Source organism: Herpailurus yagouaroundi, unplaced genomic scaffold, assembly GCF_014898765.1.
Source record: "Herpailurus yagouaroundi ecotype Mexico unplaced genomic scaffold, PumYag 162, whole genome shotgun sequence".
NCBI lineage: Eukaryota > Metazoa > Chordata > Mammalia > Carnivora > Felidae > Herpailurus > Herpailurus yagouaroundi.
In genome coordinates, this window is record NW_024412403.1 from 48,561,025 (window position 1) to 48,578,602 (window position 17,578).

General features: G+C 39.7%; 2 protein-coding genes across 5 annotated transcripts in view; one reads left to right on the forward strand and one right to left on the reverse strand.

The window, feature by feature from the left end:
- The window catches only part of FILIP1L (filamin A interacting protein 1 like), a 302,611-nt gene extending 294,972 nt beyond the window's left edge, over positions 1–7,639 (reverse strand). The window contains exon 1 of the mRNA XM_040484300.1: positions 7,073–7,639. The gene's annotated coding sequence lies outside the window, so the exon portion shown is untranslated. The remainder of the gene's footprint in view (positions 1–7,072) is intronic.
- CMSS1 (cms1 ribosomal small subunit homolog) overlaps positions 1–17,578 on the forward strand; it is a 383,830-nt gene that overhangs the window by 304,060 nt on the left and 62,192 nt on the right. The window contains exon 1 of one of the 4 annotated variants that reach the window (XM_040484307.1): positions 13,646–13,803. The exons of the other annotated variants lie outside the window; for them this stretch is intronic. The gene's annotated coding sequence lies outside the window, so the exon portion shown is untranslated. Of the gene's footprint in view, positions 1–13,645; positions 13,804–17,578 lie in introns of those variants that run through there. 4 annotated transcript variants of the gene reach the window in all.

Consider the following 17,578-nt stretch of genomic DNA (forward strand, 5'->3'; position numbering starts at 1 on the left):
CTTTCTTTCTTTCTTTCTTTCTTTCTTTCTTTCTTTCTTTCTTTCTTCCTTTCTTCCTTCCTTTCTTTCTTCCTCCCCACTGGAAACCTACAAGAACTCCAATACATCAATCTCAAAGTAGAGCATGCTGGTTGAAGTTTAGAGTAGAAGGCTTGAATGTAGAGCCTCACAGATGGTGATCCCTAACATCTTTTTTTTTTACCCATTTACTTTATTAAAGTATGATTTACACGCAGTAAAATTCACTTTATAGTATACAATCCTGCACATTTCAACAACTCATCCAATCATGTAACCACAGTTACAGTCAAGATATTGAGCAGTTCCATCACCCTAAACATTTTCTCTCACCCCTTTCTAAGACTCAGCCTCTCCCCTGAGGACCAGCTGCTGGCAACCACTGATCTGTTTTATGTCTCTTTAGTTTTTCATTTTCAACACTGTCATGTAAATGGACTCATTCACTATTTACCTTTCTGAGTCTGAGTTCTTTTACATAGCATAACACATCTGAAGTTCATCCATATTGTTGTATGTATCATTAATGTTGCTGAGTAGTAATTCATTATATGAATTTATTATATAATGGATAATGTATAATTATTCATACACTAGTTGAAGGATATTTGGATTTATCCCAGTTTGGGACAATTATAAATGAAGCCACTATTAATATTGTTGTTTAACTTTTTTTTAAGTTTACTTATTTATTTTGAGAGAGACAGAGTGAGTGGGGGAAGGGCAGAGAGAGAGGGGAAGAGAGGATCCCAAACAGGCACCACTTTGTAAGTGACAGAATCCGACTCGGGCTTGAACTCACAAAATGTGAGATCATGACCTGAACCAAAACCAAGAGCTGTACACTTAACCAACTGAGCCACCTAGGCACCTGCTTAACACATTTTAAGGTTAGCAATGTGTCAATTAGCTGTTAAGTCATTTTAGAAAGCATCAGTTCAAGAATCATTGAGGGAAGACATAGACACCATAATCTCCATGTGCAAATATGTGTCATTATGATCCCATCCCCCCAAATCCAAGATAGCGTCCTTAGTAACTTCTTTACCCATACCCACCCTTCAAAATGTTGGTAACTGTCTTAGCTGTAGCTAAGCTGCCTTAGCCATAGATTGAGTAGCTTATAAATAGCAGAAATGTATTGCTCAAAGTTATGAACGTTAGACATGTGAGATCAGGGTGGTCAGGTAAGGGCCCTCTTCCAGGTCACAGATGTCTTATTTTCTCACAAGGTGGAAGGGGCTAACGAGTTCTCTAGGGTCTCTTTTATAAGGACATTCATGAGGGCTCATGACTTAAACACCTCCCAAAGTTTCTATCTACTAATTCCACCACCTTTGGGGGTTAGGATTTCAACATATGGATTTGGTGGGGACACATTCAGACTACAGCAGTAGCCATTTTTACTCTTCTTGTTTGGAGAGGAAATAGGAGGATATGTCATCCAAAGTGGAGTTAGTGCCAAGATAAATAAAGTCACGAATAGACCTCTGATAGTTTGGGGAACTTGAAGACTGGAGCTAAAACATCTCATAGCCCACATTCCCTAACAATGGAATATCTCTATAATCTTGGAGTCTTGGTTTTGGTTGTTTTCAGTGGGAAGCCAGGCAAACCCACTGGGAAACTTGAACTCCTCAAGCTTCAAGATGATGCTTTGTTATTGTGCTTCAAATATTCTCTTGTGTTAGGAAGGATGAAAGTTTATAAATAGATCATTCTTGTGACCAAACCCCTATCTCACTGCCCCACCCTCTCCCTAAACAAGAAGCCTTCCATGTGTACACTGTGCCAGACTGAGGATTATGGCAGTTGGTTTCTTATACCCCATTCCTCTACACCAGTAAACATCTATAGTTTGGTCATTCCAGGTGTGTGTTCTCCATTTACAGTGACCCACCACCAGGTTTTCCCAGCACAGTCCTGGTTTTAGCACTGACAGTCCTGCATTCTTGGAAGCCCCCCACCCATTCCCAAGTGTACCTGGAAAATTGGTTATCCTACCTCCCTTATATTCCCAGAGTTGGATCCAACAGCAGAGTCTAACACCTCTGCTTGTTGAATCTCCTAAACCATACCAATGTATTTTTTAATGTTTATTTATTTATTTTGAGCAAGAGTGTCCATGTGTGAGCAGGGAGGGGCAGAGGGAGTGGGAGACAGAGAACCTCAAGCAGGCTCCACACTGTCAGGGCAGAGCCCAACTCAGGGCTCAGTCTCAGGAACTGTGAGATCAGGACCTGAGCCAAAATCAAGAGCCAGATGCTTAACTAACTGAACCACCCATGCACCCCCAAGCGTATTTTTTAAACTAAGAATGAGGTTCTGGTTCAGATGCATGAATGTATGGTGGACCATTAGAAATAAAGTTTCAACAGACCAGGGAAGATCTATATAAATTGTAGAGGCATTTGCAGATACTTAGCTTAAAACATTTTTAAAAGAAAGGATTTTTGTTTTGTGTTGCTTTTACTTTTGTTTTAATTCTATGAACCTCCAGGAAATAGAATGAGTCTTAGAGGATACCTTTCTCTAATTGTCAGAGTTCAAGTGGTAAATCACAGTGTGATATTGTCTGACAATCCTACATGTCCCTAATACACAATAGTATCCTTGTCAGCAATATTCCAAGCAAACTGAGTAGAATATAGAGCTCCATTAATGGGCCTTAGCAGAAATAGTTATATATTGTTCTAACTCTAGCCAAATGATTTTATTTATTCTTTCATATTTTAACCAAAATGTGCCAAACAAGAATTATGATGAAAAATCTCAGTGATTTTTTTTTTAATTCAAGTACTAAGCACTTTTAATTTATTTGAGAAACCAGTCTCCTTCTCAATCACAGGCTTTTGTCCTCCAAAAAAAGCCATTTTTGAATTAGCTGGGGGAAAATACAATAATAAGATTTTAAATTCTGAACTACAAACTGCACCTGCTTAGGATCTAAAACTGAAATGGAAAACTCAAGGCTTAACCCCACATGCTCCCTGATCAAATGCAAACAGTTCTTAAAATAGCTTCATGTGAAGATGTTCAGAGCAGCTGAAAACCAAGATGTTGGTGTCCCTACTTACAACCTGGCAGCTTAATACCATGGCTCAGAGGCAGCTGCCCTGTGTCTTTCTGTTTCAGGTCCAGGAGCAACAGCTCTAAGGAGAAGCACAGAATCAGCCTCTGCTTTATCCACACTGCTGTCAACCCCTGAATTCTACTTTCCTAGTCAAGGGGTTGTCCCTAGATCCATCACGAAGACCAGTGACATTCATTCCAAGCCACTAACATGACAGGAAAATAGTTAAAAGTTTCCAAAAACCTTAAATAGGTATATAATAAATTTGAGGAAAATTTTAAGAAAGAAAAGAAGTCTTGTGTATTTAATCAGTCATAGCTGGTAACAGTAATAGTTACGTGTGGTATATTACACACTGCTACCTTCAGTAGCTTAGTTATCAGCAGATCTGTGAGCTTTCTCAAAATTCATCAGAAAGATATTCTTCATTGACTTAAGACTATTCTTTTCAGCTCCACTTATCTTGCTATAACTCTCAGTTAACCATGTTTACTGTTTTTCCACATAGAGAATTTTTTTTCCTGTGCTGTTCTCTCTTCCTCATGATGAACTGCTTCTCTCAAGGGCCCACTTATGCTTCTACCAAAAGCAGGATCTGGATTGGCAGATAATTGGTATGATCTGATGACACAGTGTTTTATGTTGCCAGGCTGGTGGTGGCATTAACCAGCAGTTTAAAATTCCATTTGCATTCACATGTAGGTGAATATACTGATATACTATACTGTTCCTGTACTAAAAAGAAGAAAGCAGTGGCTTATAGTTCTTTTAGCAACTAAACTGATTTTTCAAGAGCCAGAGGAGAGAACTGTGGGGAGAGTACCTAGAAGGGAGATGAAGGCAGGAAGAGGATAGGGTTGGGGAAGGCCTGAAGCTCTCCTCTGTCAGCATAGGCCAGTTGGCCGCTATCACCTTTAAACAGTATTGGTTGCAGCTATGACTTCTCATGTTGAAAACTCAGACTTTTTCTTTTATTATTTTATTTAGTTTTTTAAATGTTTACTTATTGAGAGAAAAAGAAAGTGTGCAAGTGGAGGAGGAGCAGAGAAAGAGAGAATCCCGACACAGGGCTCAAACTCAACGAATGGTGAGATCGTGACCTGAGCTGAGATCAAGAGCCATATGCTCAACCAACTGAGCCACTCAGGCTCCCCAGAAAACTCAGACTTTTTCTATTCTTTCATTTGAGAAATTACTTAATGAGACTGTGCATTAGAGAGAAAATTAGCTGAGCTAGTCCCTTAGATGTCTAAAACCTGGTTTTTCCATCTGCTGAATAGGGGATAATACCTGCCTTTTCTATCGCACAGGGCCACTATAGGATCAAGTGAGTGACTGATACTTGAATTATGTTAACAATGTAAAACACCTGGAGGGCTAAAATGACGTTGTTATGATTAAGGCTATCATAAAAAGTCTCCTCAGGGTGAGAAAAATGGTACTGCTGTTCTTTCATATGTAGCTTCCAATGATGTACTGTCTTTGTCAGAGTAGACAGAAATATCTTGATCTTCTGTCAGATTTGAACCCCAGATAGCTATGAGGCTATAATGCAGATTTTGTTCTGATGTCTTCCTTAGAGACTTCCTGTCTGACCCAATTCTGAAGGAGCAAACACTATCAATATGTGAGCCTTTTATGTTTAACATCTGTAGCTTCAACAGAAATGTCAACATCCTTCAAAGAAGGCTCAAGTATTTCTACTAAAATGTATATATGAACTTGGTTATTTGATTGATGTTAAGTTGGTCTCTGGAATTGCCTCCATACCTTGCAGACATTAAATAACCCTTTTTAAAGTAGGGAAGAAGTTTTCTGGTCCTTAACTTTTAATCAGAAATGAAGGATAAAATACTTACCATGGTAAAAAAGCATGCATTGTATGCAGGTTCAGATCACTAGTAATCAGCCCCTCTGTGAAGATCCCTATACTCAGCACTTATAAAAGCCATATTTGCCTTATTCACTGCTGTATCCCCAGTAACCCAGCCCATAGTAGGCATGTAGTAAGACCTATGAGGGACTCTAAAATATTTGCTATAAGTGCCTATAAGGCACTCTAAAATATTTGCTGAATGAACAAATGAGCAAATTAAGCCCTTTACTATGAAAATGTTTCCCCTAATTATAATGAAACAAATAGTGTTCTGTGCTCATCATGAATGGTTATTTAATGCTGATGGTCACTAGTTCTGTTCTAAGGAAAATAAAAGGAACTAACATTTCTTTAAATGTTTTTTAATACAACATATTGGAGAGGTGAGGCATATATTTCAGTGATAATGAAAATTTTGCTTTAGGTTAAGACAATAATATGGACTCTGTTCTGAAGAAAAGCACACAAGGCCCTTTACTGTTGTTTTTTTTTCCTCATCTTTCCCAACTCTTGACAAGTTGCAGTATCAGTTTCCTACAATAGTGCTCTATCAAATGCACCATCAGTTTGAAAACACAGTGAAGTATTTCCATCTCCAGTGACAATGCCACCTAAGACCAATTCTTAGGTAACAAATTCTTTGATTCAATAACAGTTTAAGCAAAAAAGATAATGACACATGAACAGAAGCTAGACAATTAAAACATTGTATAACTTTGCTAATAAGAGTAGTTGTCTTTGCCCCAGAACTTTTATAGCATAATTTTGTGTTGGTTATCATAAGAACCCAAACCCTACATTCTTTTGGGAAATCATTTGGAAAATTCTCATCAGAGTGACATGTCTTAATTGCCCTACATATTTGTTTTAAAGAAGTGGGAATAGCCCATGAAAATTATTGCTGTCTTTAGAAATATTCAATAGCAAAGAGCTCTTAAAGTGTTTATCCTTATTTTTAACTAAGCCTAATGGGAATTTCATAATAATGTTAACTGATAATGGTAGAGATATATTTACTTGGAATATTTGTTTTTAAGGGACAGAAGATTGATATATTGGTGTCATCATAGGGAAAGCATTTTTAATTATAGCTGGAGGAACACTGCCATAAATTGAAAGAATTCTCTCCAGTAGCATGCCACTCTTTGTCCTACTTTATACAATCCTAATACACAGATGGAATATGGTTAAGTGTTGTCAAACAATATTTGTATTATACTTCTTATAATCTTCCCAAGAGCTGCATAGATACTGAAAAGACATGTGATCATCAGTTGTCATTAAGAGAAAAGGAATAATTGACTATATTATAATCATTTTAGATGAATATGTATCTATGCTGAATGGAGCTCCTATATTCAAAACTATGTAGTCACCCTAAATATTGAATAAATAATATTCCCATAGAGCAAGTACAGTGAGCAGAATTTTCTCTGGCATCATTTGGCAGCAATCTAGCATCATTTCCCATTGACAGTGAGATGTGCCCATAGATATCCAGTGATATTCTTTGAATTGATAGGTATTTCCCCCAAATCTTCTAAAAACCTTACCTCAAAAATATCCTTCTATTCTCTTACAGTCATCCAAAAAATGTGAACGAAAGTAAAGAAAAGAATGCAATCTAGTTGCCATGTTAAGTTGATGGTTTCTTCTGTTTTTCCATGAAGAGAATTCCTTCTCTCCAATCCAGTGTACTTCTCCATTTTCATAACATTGTGATGATTTTGAAGTTATATATTGATCATTCACAGCAGCTTACAAGAACAAGCTGCTTGGGAAAAGTCATTTTCCCAAACCTATTTTTTTTTAAATTTTTGACCATATGTCTTACTCTTAGAGGATAGCAATTTAAAATTTCATTTTGGTTTTCTCTCATCCCTACCAATTTAGCAAAACATCTACTGTCAAGACAGTTTCTCTATTTCGCAAGTGGCTCTTACACACATTAGCCTAAAAGTTGCTCATCTGTTATAAGCTCTTGATCATACCTGAGATTTACTACATCCCCTTGTTTAATATCCGTTAAGACCCTGCTCCTAGATGTTGGCTAATACAGAAACATCACCCTAAAGCTTCTTCTGAGCAGCGACAGAGACACTTACCTTAATGTGCATGTACCTTGGCTTGATTATGCCCAGCAGTTCTCTCTTCTCATCCCCACCAAAATCCAATAGTGGAATCCAGGGACCAACAACGTTTTCTTCTCTTCTTCTTGGACACTCTTTCAGTTTTTGTTTTGTGGGCTTCAAAGCCACGGAGAGTTTGCAACCAGAGGCCACTGACAGTTCTGCAAAGGATAGGCAGTGGGGAGCCCAATACTGACTGGGCCCAAACACTGAATATAACCCTCTTTCCTCTCTGGAAAGCGTCCTTCATACTCTGAAGACAGGCAACTTTGCCGAATCCTTCACCCCACGGCTTGCCAGTCTCCACAGAAGAAAGGGTCTAACTGAAGTGGGCTGCAGGATGAGGCGACCCAAAAACCGAGAGCCATCTGCCCAGAACAGACAAGTAGAGGCAGGTAGAGGCTCTGTGAGTGTGTCTGTGTGTATGTGTGTGCGTTTGCATGCTTGTGCCCGGCAGCTGCTCTCGAGATTAGAAGACACCACTCTTGGCAGGCAGCTCTGAAACACCCTCTTGGGTAATTCCAAATTCACATGCACATCTTGGCTGAGAGAAGAATCCTCCCAGGACAACCTGAGTCCCTTTCTCTGCCTTGTCACTGCCCCAAATACAGTGTGAACCACAGACAATCAACGGTGCCAGCATCTTAGAAATAAATGTCCAAATGGACATTAAATTGCACCTCATTCTGTACCCTGCAACCATGAACTGATGCAAGCCTTGTTTGGGGATTTAAGTAACAAGGGCATGACCTCTTCTTTGACAGTTGTAACCCAAGGCTCTGTAGAGATTCGCTATTATTAACGCAATGCTGAACTTTAACTTGAATGCCTGCCTGTTCCATTCAGTGTCATATGAGATGAGATGTGAGTACAAAGTGCTGAGGAAGCTCCAGAGCAACATCTTAGTGTAGGATGGTATTTATTATTATTAATCAAGTTCTTTGTTTTATATTCGGTTGTTAAGAGAAATCTCATACCTTAGATTGCTAAAATTTGCAGAATCTAATTTTCTGTAAGTGGTATCGCTTGTTCCTGTTGAAGGAGGAGGGGCAGGAAGAAGGAGCTTGTTCATTTGTTTAGCAAGTATGTATTGCGTCACGCATTAGGTATCAGGTCCTCTACCAGATAAGCCCACCACCGGCCAGATACTCAATCTGCACATCATTAAATCGTCACAACATCCCTCCAAGTCCTATATTGGTGATCAAATGAAAAGACCAAAGCTGAAAATAATTAAGTAACTTCCCCAGGCTCTCAGAATTGGATTTGAGTCACTCCATAACCCATGCTCTTTATCTTTAAGATACAAGTAACTTCAAACTTACAGAAAAGATAATAGAATAATAAGGAGTTCACGTATACTTTCACCCAGGTTTTCCCAGCTTTTAACATTTTACCACATTTGCTGTCTTCCTCTTCCCCTTCCTTGGCCCTCCCCCTCCTCCTCTCCCTTCCATGTGCTTATGTGTGTATATTGTTTCTGAATCAATTCATACACTTTAGTGTGATTATCCTAAAAGACAAGTGCTCTTTTCTTTTTTTCTTTTATTGAGATGTAATTGACATGTAACATTATATTAGTTTTGGGTGTGCAGCATGATTTGAGGACACTGCTATACATAAGCACATTATAACAGTCAAATTCAGTAAACTAACACTAAAATGATATTACTTTCTAATCCATAGTTCCCTTCAATGTACAATATTACTTTCTAATCTATAGTTCCCTTCATCTTTTCACCAAATGTCTCATTAATATCCTTTATAAGGGAAAAAAATTCTTTTTTTCTTTTGGATAGGATTATATATCGCATTTAGTTGTCATGTTTCTCCTTCAGTCTTGAGCAGTTATTTGATCTTTCCTTTTATGTTTTGCCATGTGACATTTTGAAGAGTACGTTTTGTAAAATGTTCCTCAATCTAGGAGTGTGTGATGTTTTCTCATTACAAGACTGAATGTGTGCATTTTTGGGCAGGAATATCACAGGAGCAATGCTCTATTCTTCTCATAATCAAATCAGGAGATACATAAGCAGAGTTTGTCCATACCAGGACCCACACCACTTGGTGAAGGTGGCATCTGCCAGATATCTCCACCGTGAAGTTACACCTTTTCAGTTTGTAAAAAATAAGTATTTTGTGGGAAGATACTTTGAGAATATGTAAGTATATTGCTCCTAACTAAACTTCCTTAAAGTAGAAAGTTTAGTTAGGAGCAATATACTTATATATTCTCAAAGTATCCCCCTATTTTTGTGTTCATTTATATCAATATGCACTTACAGATTTCTATTTTATTCAGTGGGTTATAATCCATTAATATCATTATCTCGATACCAAGATGATCTCAATTTGGCCAGTGGAAGACCCTTCAAGCTGGCTCTTGTGTTCTTTTCACAAGTCCGCATCATTTTTTAAGTACTTCCTCGCTTTGGGGCACAAAAAAATGTAGCATATGCATCTTATATTTATTCTACCCAGCCCTGGAACTCACCATATCTTCAAGGAGATCTGGGTCCATAATGGAAAATGGTATATAGAAACCGAGATCTGGGCATTGGGTGCACTCACTGGACTAGGTATGCTCATGGTTTCTCGGTTCTCCCTCTTCCCCCCTCTCTCTCTGTCTCTCACTCTCTATTAAATACTAGATCACAATGATAGCTCCAGTCCCATTCCAACATAGGGGTTATTCTAGCTTTTGCTGTTCCCATGTTTATAACTCCCTTACCCAACAGTGGGGATAGCCTGGTTCCTATTATTCTCAAACCATTTACTTAGTTGCTCCTTGCCCCTGTGTGTTTTTAACTTCGTCAACCCTAATCTCTAAGGAAATGGAAGGGAAATAGTATTTTTTTAATAAAAAATAAAGGGAAAAGGAAGAATGTAAGAATCCCATACTCTTTCTATGCCTTGTAGCATCTATTTTCATGGCAGATCATCATGTTCTCTTGTGTGCAGATGTCATGGAAACAAGTATATAATGGCTAAGGGAAGAGTTCAGTTATTAATTCATTTAGCTGTTTTTGTGTTCACTATGTGTCAGGCACATTGTTAAAGACAGATACAGTCCTTGTACTTGTGAATGTATTTTTACTGGGACGTCTGGGTGGCTTGGTCAGTTAAGTGTCCGACTTTGGCTCAAATCATGATCTCTCGATTCACGAGTTCAAGCCCCGCATCAGGCTTTGTGCTGACAGCTGGGAGCCTGGAGCCTGCTTCAGATTCTGTGTCTCCCTCTCTCTCTGCCCCTTCTCAGCTTGCACTCTGTCTCTCTCTCTCTCTCTCTCAAAAATAAGTAAACATTTAAAAAATGATTTTTACCATTTCTTTTTACTTTTTAAATGTGACTACTAGAAAATGTAACATTACATACATGGTTTGTATTATATCTCTATTAGACATCATTGCTATAGTATCATATTATGAATACAGAAAAAATAATTATTTATCACACTTTCCTTTTTCATATGTCATATTTAGGAGATTCTGACATACCAGGATGGGCCTAAATTAGACTTTTCACCTTCTGTTCCATCAGCTTTGAAAGAGTTAAAGAAGGACACTTCTCACTTAAAATCTATATTGGCAGCATAGATCTTTGAAATATAAGTAACTTTATGAAATAATAGCTATTTGTTGTTTTAATAATTCTTAATATTTCCATTTGCACACTGTCCATTGGGCATCTATTCCAACACAAACACAATTGTCTCTGCTTGTTCATATCCTGAAATATAATTACTGTAGTTTCCATCTCTGTTGACATGGAATTGATACTAGTCTGTCAATTAAATTTCAAAAATTGATCCCCAAAGACGGACACTCTGTCCCCTTCCTGTGGCTTTCCTGTCACAGTGTCCACTGAAAATGGGTATCTACATAGAGAGGAAACAGAGGAGAGTTTTCGGCTGACTCAGTCCAAACAGATAAGTGAAGAAATTATGAGTACATGTGTCCATAAGCAGAACGTATCCTCTAAAGGTGTCATATTCCCACTCTTCTCAGGTGACCTACCAGCTAAATATAGAAGAGAAACAGCAGGAAAAAAATTACTTCTAATCTTTCAGTGGTCATTTTTTTTTCCCATGGACTCTGAGCTTCGGTTTACTCCTCTGTGAAGGTTTGGCACTGACAAAGATGAGATCTTCGTACTGTTGTGGCACTAACATTCTGTGAGTCTGTGAACTGATGACTTGAAAATGATCCAGCAAACCCCAACCCTATACTTTTTGCTAGACTCTTCCTAACAGTTAGTACTACTGATGTCTTCAAGGTGTTGAGAGAGATGTAAAGTACTGGTTCTCAAAAATATGGTGAGGTTTAAACTAATTTGCTCATTCATTTTTTCTGTTTGTTTCTATGAATTGTAAAAGAAATGTGGGGTTCTCCGTAGCAGAGATGGCTCACAGGATATCAGAGGCAGTATTCCCTGGGCATGCTTCAGTTTTTCTTGACTCAGATAACAGATCCCATCCTTCCCACTGTTCTAAGTCCCAATGGATTATATTCTTCCATGGTGCTCCCAAGGGCATACCTGCACCTTACTCTCAACCCACGTTATTATAATTGCCAACGTATTTGTCTCTCCCATTCTAGGCTGGGTGTTCCTAGAATACAGACTGCCCCCTTCAGCATTGTAGCCCCCACCCCTAGGATGCAGTCAATACACAATAAATATGTATTGGATGGAGGAAACATCACCACCCACCTTGACCAAGTGGACAAGGGAGAGAAGCAGCTCTAGAATAAAGCAACTTTAGAACAGCATCTCAGTGAGCTGAATGGTAAAGAAATCATAAAAGCACACATATTAAAACCATCAGTTATTTTCAATTCCAGGATTTGAAACCTTTTTCCTAATAGACGTTTTACCAGCAGCAAAACTGATGGATGTAAATTTCAACACATTATCCTCGCCTTCATGTTCCCTAAGGATTGAATTAACGATTTACATGTAAAAATCACAGGTCTGGATAATCAAACAGTAGTAAAGTATCTTCAAGTAAGCAAGTCTGATTAGGAAAACCTAGTATAATGAAAGGTACTCCTCGCTTCCTTTGAAATCAACCTGTGGACAGTGTTTGGGAATTATACGGTGTTTCAGGGTTTCACATTTTTGTAAAGTGGAAATGATACTAATAGGTTAACTTTCAAAAAAGAAAGACAAGGAAACATGTTCTTGGGTTCTGAATTTTGTTGTTGCAATGAGTTGTTTGTACTCTTCAGTTTCCAGGGGCTCTTTCTTCGTATACGTTACAAATGCCAAATACCAGGTGGCAGCTGTTTTAGCTCTAAGTCATTCCTCAAGTGTCCTGTTTTCATGTCATTATATGATGCTTTTCTCTTCGCACGGCTCTCATCACTCAATGGCCTTGTTGAGGTATAGCACTGCATAGCTCTCTTCACTTTTGCATCCATATTACTTTTCCAAATGGGTACTGGTTCTCTGAAAACTAGAGGAAAAGGAGAGAAGAAACAATTCCAGCGACATCTCAAATTGGAATAGTGTTTTCCCCTTGGCTAGAAAGATCCTTTGTGAATAGAAAAACACATGAGTTAGAAGTTTTTCTCCCTTCTCAGCCCTTCTTTTCTTTAAAAATGTCATTTCATCCTAGTCTTGTTTTCCTTACTAACTGCACATCTTATAGACATATTGTATCAGCAGACAACTTGTTTAATTTTTCAGCTCAAATTTTGCCTTCATTACTGTGTCTCTGATAGCCTAAAGGACAGGCGTACATGTCCATAAGCACAATTTCCAGTTCACTTCAAGAGGTATTTCCTGAGTGCCGTAACATGCTGTGCACTGTGCCAGGCCTTGGTACCATAAAGATAACATCGTTGCCCTGTCCCTGCCCTTCGGATACTCATAGTCTAGTAGGAGAGGCATATGTCAAAATCCTAATTTTAGTGGTCTAAGCATTATAACAGAGGGCTAAAGATAATGCTGTCTGAGTCTTCCTAAACTGGAGGTCAGGGAGGGTGCACAGGGTGAAGGCAGGTACTGGGGCTATTTGAACTGGACACATTGGCAGGGGAGTAGCTGGTTTCTCCCAGGGGAAGGGTAAGAAGGAGGGCATTCTAGGGAGAGGACATGATGTGAGCACAGGCGCAGTAGCAGGAAAGCACACGAGGGGCTCAGCAGTGATGAGTCGCTCCCATGCCTGGAGGACAGGGTTGTGGTGTCCAGTTTCATACTGTGTGAAGTGGAATCTTTATTTGGTCCAGAATCCTAAGGGCCTTTGATGCTAGATGTTAAAACTACTCTGTAGACAGTGAGGAGCCACCGGTGGCATTTTAGCAGAAAATTATAGACAGGGAAGTACAGTGGGAAATCCACAGGATTTGGAACCAGAAGTCTTTTTCTGGGACTCTGGACTGTTTCACCTGAAAAGGAACTTAGAGCTCATCTAATTTTAGCTGCTTGTTTTACTCATGAAAATTGTGTGACCCAGCTTGAAATTTCACACCACTTGGTGCCCTCTACTTGACAGAAAGCTTAAGAGAAACTTCTACACTAGCAGCTTCCCCAGAGTAATCCCTGGGTTTAAAAAAGGTTATCCCTGTGCCCTGAAGGGGTCATGAGTGTCACCTGTATGCATTTTTACTGAAGAAGCTGCTGGGACCTCAGAGGCCAGCCTAGAGGAGGGAATGAGGAATAGGGGAGGCTGCTGCAGCCTGGGGACCAGTGGCATATATTACAACAGGGTGTTTCAGCCCAGCAGGGAGAATCTGGACAGGTAGCTGCAACATCATTCCAAGTGAGTTGCTGGGGGCGGGGGCGGGGGTGGGGGAGGGGCAGATCCCAAGCAGGGTTGTGGAATGGGGAGCAGAAGACATGGAAAGATGAGAATTATGCAAGGAAACTGAACCCCGTCCAAATAAACTAGGTGCTGAGCAGAGCTATAGTCCTAGCAGAGAAGTCAAAATATATGAGGAAAACAGGTGGGCGGGGGGGGGGGGGGGGGAGGGAACTGTTCCTAAGGGTTGAGCAGATCAGGAGGTGACTGAAGGAAGGAAGGCTGCTGTTCATCCAGTAGGCAAGTACCCAGTGCCGCTCTGGGCCCTCCAGAGAGCATCTCTAGGCATCTTTTTTCTAGCGTGCCCAGGCTCCTGCTAGCTTATCAGACTTGGTTCTCAGAGGACAGGCAGGACATAGCTTAAAGACTCAAGATCTTCCCTTTTAACCCCTGGGCAGAGTTGGGAAGTAGGGACTAGCACTCAGGTACTTCTGAATTTCCAGACAATTCCATGGTTTGGTATTTCAGGCCACAGCCAAATGACAGGGAGACAGAGGTGTTCCACTGGGACCAGCTATAACAATAGTTTCGCAGGAATACATTGTGCTATTCATTCTCAGTGTTCTGGTGCTTGATTTTAAGGTTCTTTTGTAATTTTGCTTAAGAAACACCATGCTACATATATAATAGCAACTCTGCTTTCAACCACAAATATCTTAAAATGAGAAAGGCTAATCTTCCCCCTACTCAAAACGCATTGTGTGCCAAACCTGGTGTTTTAAAATAATCATTTTGAAGCTTTCTAATTGTAGCCATAAGTTAGTTCTCCATTCTCTCGGCCTCTCAAGTTCGGCCAGGGTGGTCCTCATTAAAATGAATGAAAAACTTCCAACAGAAACCCAAGATTTACAGTAATATAGTATTTATGGTAGTAAAATCATAAAATAAAATGAAAAGATGTCCCTGTTATGTCATTTTTTTAAAATTTACTAATTGCTATTGTATTCATTCATTTGCTGAACAGTTACTTATTGTATGTCTATGTCCAAACAGTATCCTGAGTGCTATTTTAAAAGTGATATTTAAAAAGCAGATATTGTGGTGCCTGGGTGGCTCAGTCAGTTAAGTGACCGGTGCTGGATTTCAGTTCATGGTTTGTAAGATTAAGTGCCACGTCGGGCTCCATGCTGACAATGTGGAGCCTGCTTATGATATTCCCTCTCTCTCTCTCTCTCCCACACACATACCAGCTCGTGCTTGCATTCTCTCTCTCTCTCTCTCTCAAATCAATAAAGTTAAATAAATAAATAAATAAATAAATAAATAATAAAAAGCAGATTTTATTGGTTTCTGCCATCTTGGAATTTAAAGGCCATGGGTCTATTTATAAAATAAAAATAAAGTATTATTTTTATTCATTTATTTTAAATTGATTTTTAAAATTTTTATCATATACTGAATTTATTTGATCAAGTCTATTTATCAAATAAAGAGAAGTTAACAAATCAGATAATGACAACTTGTGATAGTGCTATGATAGAAAGTAAGAGAAAATTGGGACAGAGAATGAAGAGAGAGTGAGGGCCTACTTGATATGTCAGAGGAGACTTTTGATGAGGGGATATTTAAGCTGAGACCTGAGCAATGGGAAGGAGCTAGACCAGAAGAAGTAATCCAGGTATGAGAACAATAGGCATAAAGGCTCTGAGGGGAGAAAGGAGTGGGTATGTTCTAGGAGCCCCAGGATGTCGGTGTGGCTGGGGTATAGTGGGCCAGGGAGAACAGGGGGAGACTATAGGGTTAAGTGGAGGCCTAGTCGGGCAGGGGGTGGGGGGCAGCAGGGAGGCTTGTGGTTTGTGGTAAGGAGTGTGGGTATTAGTATATAAGCAAGCTGCTATGGATTCTTAATCTGGAGGGTTACATAATCCTACCTACATTTTTAAAAGATCTTTCTCTCTCTCATATGGAAAGTGGAGAGAGAGTGGTTACAGGGGAACAAACACTGCCTGAGGAAGATAGGGTTACAGGGGGGACAGAATGGTTACAGGGGGACAGACGTCTGCCAGATGATGCTCCGGGGTCATCCCAAGGAATTCATGGACTCTAGGTAACTTGTCATTACTTTTTCTTCACTGCTTTCCCTCTAAACGCCCAGATCATTTCTTTACCTAGTGATTAGTAAAAGAAAAGATGCCAGGAGCACTGTCTTTTGCCAAAAGCAAAACAGTGAGGTGAGCCATTCAGGTAGGGTCCTGGTCCTAATGCTGTTTCGTTGGAATCCTAGATGTCATTTTCACTTTGCAAGTTCGTGAAATTTATGCCGTCTGATCACTGTTTTTGAGCTTTGTTCCTGGTACACAGAAAGGATTCAATAAATGTTTGGTAAATTGATTTGACTTGGACTCCCAGTGGTATGAATAGAGAGGGAGAATTAGGAAGGCCAACGGGGTCCTCTACTTCCCCTCTGAAGATGGTATGTATCAGCAGGTTACCATGGCTCTTAAACAGTATTTTCAGTCTATGGTGGATACAGTTCAGGAAGGACTAAAATGATTCTCTGCTAGAATAAAAGGTGCTGTGTACATGCAAAAAGCTTTTTTTTAAGTGCATCTGGTTAGAGTTTAATGTGGCTGAAAAAAACCACTATTTCTTTCATGTTTCAGTTACTCAGATTTGGCTAAAAATGTGCTTTGGAGATTTTCCAAAATAAAACTCTTGAGGTGAGAGAAATTCCAGCCCCAACAATAACTTGAAAATTGGAAGTTGGAATAGCAACTGTTTTTTCAACTGTCTTAACTCTGTCACCAACACTATGATGATCTGATTACATGTGACAAGTCTGGTTTCTGGCCATTAAACTGCACACTTCAGCTACAGGCACCAGTCTTTCCCTTCTTTTCTTTCAACTATGTGTTGATCTGGGAGCAGAAATGAGAACGATGGGAGAAGCGAGAGGTTGGGGAGCTCAGGCCTTCCCATTGCCCACAGTCACAGCTGGTGACCTTGACCTCAGCAACCTCTTGTGATCAACGGCCTGCAGCAAACTAGTCATAAGATGGATCTCTCCTGGTCCTCACAGTCTTCACCACCCAGTGTTGTTATTCAGGTGCCATTTGCTTGCTGGAGTGTCAAGGACATCCCAGAAGGGGGAAACACATCTCCAAATGGCAAAGGGCCACCTGGAATCCATGTGGGAAGGAAGGGGACAGCAGTCCTCAATGAGGTCATGGATATCAAACTCTTGGTGTAGTACCTGCACAGAGCAGAATCACTCAACATATGGTGACAGCAGCTGCTACCGCTATTTTTATTATTGGTGGCAGTGATTTATAAATTGATTAGATGTATAGGTGTCTCACATTGCCGGATACCAACTTTCAGCCTCATCTCTCCACTCTGTTCCTCACCATCACCAACCCTTCAGACACTGCTTGATACCCCCTTTCATAAGAGCTGTTGTCCTAATGTATTCCTGTATTGTAGAGTCATTCCTGTTCATGGCACTCTTGTTTTTCCAACATCTCCATCTGGTAATTGGCATACCTTCCTGTTGCCACTTCAAATGTCTTTATCTGGTAGATAAATCTTCAGAAGTCCAAAGGCACATACCTACAAGTGTCATTCTAGCCACATAGTTCATGCCCTGCCTTCTTCCTCTTCCCCATACGAGGAGTAGTTTTGTTACCGTCTCACCACAGGCCTTCTCAGAACAGAACATAACTCAGTTAATTTCTTCAGT